This window comes from Marmota marmota, unplaced genomic scaffold, assembly GCF_001458135.2.
Source record: "Marmota marmota marmota unplaced genomic scaffold, marMar, whole genome shotgun sequence".
NCBI lineage: Eukaryota > Metazoa > Chordata > Mammalia > Rodentia > Sciuridae > Marmota > Marmota marmota.
This window is the reverse complement of record NW_026000022.1, coordinates 1,391,272-1,395,968: the sequence shown is the minus strand read 5'-3', so window position 1 is coordinate 1,395,968 and position 4,697 is coordinate 1,391,272. Positions and strand designations below refer to the sequence as shown.

The following is a 4,697-nucleotide window of genomic DNA, read 5'->3' as shown; positions in this document are numbered from 1 at the left end:
GCCCGGGCGGCTCAGTGAGGCGATGGCCCGGTTGGGCAGCTGGCCTCGCCCTTGGTTGGCCCTGGGAAAGTCGCGGACTGCAGTCTGGCCTGGAGATGCAGGCCTTCCTGCTGGGCGAGAGGAAGAGGGCTGGAGCAGCAGGGAGCTTGCGGGGTTGGCAGGGTATCTGCATCACCCCGGCCTGGGCCAGCCGGGAAGGAAAGGATGCCCCCACGACGCGCGCCAGCTAGGTGGGCACTGCCCAGCGGTTCAGCTCGCACACTCTGCCCTGGACTCCCTCTGAGGTTCTCGGAGGATCCCCAGTTTCTCCCGCCCCGCTACCACACTCCCCACACCGCCACTCGATTCTGGCTGTGACCCTGAGCCCTTGCGCAGCCCAGGCATTCAACTACGCCGTAGGAATTAGCGGGTAGAAAACGGCCCTTTAGCACTGGGAGACCCTCAGGGTTTAAATCCTTGTGATTGGTGAATTGGCGAATAAAAGAAAAAGAAGGGGGAAAAAACACCCTATAGGACCAGTAACGTCGCCCCACTCCCCCACTGGATTCTGACGCTCCTCCTGTGGCTGGCACACTCCCCTTGGTGCTGATGGAAGGCGATTGCTCCCGGGACCTGTGGGCCCAGGACTGGGGCTCAGCGGAGGACAGGTGAGCAGTAAGCAGCTCAGAGTCCAAATTCAGGATTTGAAGCAGGTGCAAGAATCCATCAAGCATAGGTGTTCCTCCCCCAGTGACAAAGTGGGTGGTGAGAGGCAACTTTGGGAAGCAGTTGGATGTGAGTGTAAAATATGATCCATAGCTGTTCCTCTACTTTAAAGTGTCCCCTTGATTTAATTCAACCCAGTGGAAGGCCATAGGGATGGCTACAGGCCTCAGCTCACTTGTGGGCACCCACCCTCCAAGCTCTCTGAACTGCTGAGGGCCAAGGGTCAGACTTCTTCAAGCCCTCAGGCCGGACCTCTAGACACCTCCCTGATGGTCCCTCACCTCCCGCTGGCCTGGGCTGGGCTGGGCCTCCCACCTCACAAATGACCCTGCCACCCCTGCTAGAAATTCCAGCTAGTCAGTCCGGCTTGGTGGACAGATTTGGGAAGCAATGAGTGACATGGTCTCCTACCCCTGGTTACATACAAGTGCAAATGAGATGCATTTTGGCTGATCACAGACCACTGTATTTTATGGAACTTACTGTGTTTGTGTCTTGTCAATTCTTCTAGTCAGGAAGAATAGCAGAAACAATTTTTTAAAGATTTTATGTGTGTGGTTTCCAAGTACGATTCCATACAAGGAGCTGGGTTAGAGTGGGAACCGGGAGATGTGCTGACATGAACATTATATAAACCCTCCTAAATGCAACTTTAAGCCACAAAGAAGAAAGGGAAAAGAGTGGAGTAGGTTATGGATGCTGACAGGAGACTGTGATGAAACTGGGTGGATTCTGGCTGGGAAAAGTTTAAAGCTGTAAAAATTTCCTTTTAGGAAACAAACTCATTTGCATTTTCTTGGGTTGCTGAGGATAGATCAACCTCTTTCTCTCAGTTTACCTGACATCCTGAAAAATGTGTAAGGGCCACCCACCAGGGGGTGACTGGGATGTTAAGGTGCACTAGGAGTGGACAGGCTTTCTGACACCATGGGGGCCCTATTTAGGAGCAGAGTTTTGCTTTCCTCTTTATATGTCAATTTTCAAATAAGTTGTAAGTGGAAGAAATCTGCCTCCAACTCTCCCCAGATTCTCAAGCCATGTGTCCTGAGAAAGCAGGTCTTCAGACCTGAGTGATATGGAGATGCTAGCTCGTGTCAGGGTTTAAGGAACAGAACAACCTCTAGTATTCTGCAGTTTTCCTGGGCACTTTGGGATATCTCTGGTCTTTCTTTGAATACAGCGAGATTGGTCCACAGGGACAATATACTTAGGGCAGCTTCCCCCTCCATCCTTCCCCATCTAAGGGGATTTATTGCCTCAGGTTTGTCTACTCCTAATCCAGGGAAGAACAACCAACTAGTTTCATCCTGTTTCCAAGCCATTCCTCACCCCACCCCAGACTTAGTGGTGAGTAGGCCCTAAACTGGAGTTGTTGACAGGAAGTTCTTGCTGGAAGTTATGAGAACCCTGTCCCATTCTCTTGCCTCCTTTTTCTGAGGTCCTCAGGTTCAACAGTAAATTTATTCTCAGGGTGCCCCGGGGTACTTAGGCACAGAAGGGAATTTACTGTTAACATGAAGCTTTCTAGTTAAGATCTGCTTTTAGGGTCAGCTGCTCATATATAGAAAGGATATTAGTTTTGCTTTCAGGGTTCAGAGTACACATAGATTGCCAACAACCTGGATCAGGCCAAAGAGATTTGTTCCTTGGGAACCACTGAAGATCGAATACCCCAGTCCCATTTCATTCCAATGAGTTTTTGTGGCCATTGGAGTTTTCAAGGTAATCCCATTGCCATCCCATTACCTGCAGTGGGTCTCTTCCTTCCCTGCATTATTTACTGGCTGATCTTAGGTGTGGTATGCCCCATTCAGAGCAATGAACTCTGAGTAAGTAGAAATGAAAAGAAGGCTGTGTGTATCACATCAAGGGAAAGAGGCCATTCCATCCTCTGAAACTGTCAAAACTTTTATGGCTTCTGAGCTGTGGACTGTGTTCATCTCAAGCAGTTCAGGTTTCTGCCAGGCAGCCTGGGCATTTCCATACCAGCCTGGTAAATATATCAAACCCAGATGTGTACAATTGCTATGAAGTTCCACCCAGGAGCTGAGGTACTGGGCAGATGTCCTGAGCAAGATGGTATTGAGGTATAGTGCCCCAAACACATCCAGCATCCTGGAAGAGGTGACCTACATCAAGCTGATTTGCTGGCCCCTCCAACTGCCCAGTGTTTATTTAGCCTGCCTGCTTCTGGGTGGCAGAGGAGCTCCTACGAGATTCCCCCTTTTTTCTTGTTGTGAACTCCACCAGCAGTTTATTCCCTGTCTCCTCCTCCCATTGAGGAGCTGAGCACGGACTTTCATTTGGGATAACAAGAGATTGTCCATAAAGAGCAAAAAGCAGTAGCAAATCCTCTTTATTAATAAATAAACCCAGCCACACAGTCACCTTTAAATTGATAAACTATTCTCAATAACCTTTTCTTTTTCAGTCACTTGGCTTACGACACAACAAAGCCATTTCAACACACCAGCAAAAAGAAAAATTAAAAAGGTAGACCACATTTCTTATTTCTGTCTTGCTCTTTTTGCGTTCAACATCCTTCACTTCCTTACTTCCCAGCATTCCCTATGGCCATTACCCCATCTGAAGAGTTAAAACATTTATTCTTTACAATCTTCTAGGGTTTTCAGCAATAACGGACTAATTGGACAGAGAACACACACACACCCTACCTCAGGTTCACATCCAAACCAAGTATATTGTAACTACCATCATCAATTACACTTTGCATAACCTGAAAGGGCCAGAAAGGAAGACCTCATTATTTACCAAGAGTAGCTACAAACTTTACTGGGAGAAATAAATTGAACATCGTCCATGGATACCTACTGGCAAACTTGAAACGTAATCTCTGGTCTTCTTACCTCTTTTTTTTTTTTTTGAGGAAAGAGTGATGTAAAAATCTTAGGTAGCAGAATTTTTAAACAGCTTGATTACCTTGACTGGGTTTGGAGTCTTCAATTCCAATCATTAGTAATAAAGTCATTTATAGTCATAATTGGCATTTAATTGCTTGATCTGATTAGTGCTTTATTAGTGACCCGATTTAGTTTTCCAGGGAAGTACAGGTGGTCCAGAATGGGCAAAGGGAGCCAGCCATTTGTAGGCAACTTTTTCCAGAAGGCAAAATGCTTTTTGGTGTATTTGCAGGCATGTGTCTCACACATTTCCTGCTTTCTGTAAACTATCTAAGAATAAACATTACAGATCTGGGTTTTAATTTTTCCAGATGAGATCACAAAGTACCTAGGAGATGTGTGTGCGTGCTTATATAGAATTGAGGACACACGGCTGCTGTTCACACTAAGACCCGCCCGAAAAGAAACTCAATGAGAAAAGGAAAAGGAACTGAACAGCTAGGAGAATCAAGCATCTGAGCAAGTTCACTTTATGCCTTCGCAGGAAGAGGGTCAGAGGCGGCGAGTGAAAGTTTCCTGGGTTTTGGAATAGGGGTGCCGCGAGGCTGGCCAGCCCTTTCCCCCCTGCGCAGGCTGCCCGGATTTGGGGACTTTGTAACCTCTCTTCTCTCATCACCCCTGCCCCCATTTCTTTGCTTGGGGGTCTTGGTCTCAACCTGGTTCCCCCTTTCAGTGACCCGGTGAAGGACTCCCTTTGCCAGGGTTCCCTGCGCCCGCTGCCTTTGCTCGCTCTCTCCAACTCCCTTGGCCGCTCCCCCGCGCGCTGGACTCACCCTGCGCGATCCTTCCACTCCACACACAGACAGGAAACCGGCCTCATTCGGGGCAACATTTGAAACCACATTTTATCAACCCCATCAAAGCCCACAGCGCACACTTAAGGTTCTGAGCTCCGGAGCCGGCTCCAAGCAGAAAACCGGCTATGGGGGAAGGGCACTAGCGGGGAGAAATCCTGCCTCCAACCGCGATTTCAGCTTTCTTATGGAAATGAACGCGACGGCCCGAACACCCCCGAGCCGGGATCCCCGTCACCAGCCCTTTTTCTGCCAACCTTTTCCTGGATCAACACCC

The 4,697-nt window shown here is 48.5% G+C and overlaps 1 long non-coding RNA gene across 1 annotated transcript in view; it reads right to left on the bottom strand.

Annotated features, from left to right (window-relative positions):
- LOC125618907 overlaps nt 1-4,691 on the bottom strand; it is a 9,160-nt gene extending 4,469 nt beyond the window's left edge. The window contains exon 1 of the long non-coding RNA XR_007350279.1: nt 4,400-4,691. This is a non-coding gene — a long non-coding RNA (uncharacterized LOC125618907). The remainder of the gene's footprint in view (nt 1-4,399) is intronic.
- Nucleotides 4,692-4,697: the final 6 nt, after the last annotated feature.